We start from the raw sequence: 303 nt of genomic DNA, 5'->3' as shown, positions 1-303 counted from the left end.
GCTTAGCGCCGTCCAACATAAGTGATCTTATTTCCATTAAGACCGGTGCAAATTACTCTTTGCGATCTGGCAACGAATTGCTTTTCAATTTTCCTTTACGTAAGTCTTATTCTACACTTGGTGACCGTTCTTTTAGTATGGCTGCTCCTCACGTTTGGAATTCACTTCCTTCCTTCATTAGGAAAGCCACCACAATTAACAATTTTAAGAGTCAACTTAAAACTTATTATTTTAAATTAGCATATTTTTAGCTTACAGGAATTAACAAGTTTATTGGCACTTTGAATTCATGTAATTAATCTT

The sequence above is a fragment of the Montipora capricornis genome, chromosome 7 (assembly GCF_036669925.1).
Source record: "Montipora capricornis isolate CH-2021 chromosome 7, ASM3666992v2, whole genome shotgun sequence".
In the NCBI taxonomy this organism is placed as follows: Eukaryota; Metazoa; Cnidaria; class Anthozoa; order Scleractinia; family Acroporidae; genus Montipora; species Montipora capricornis.
This window is presented reverse-complemented; position numbering follows the sequence as displayed.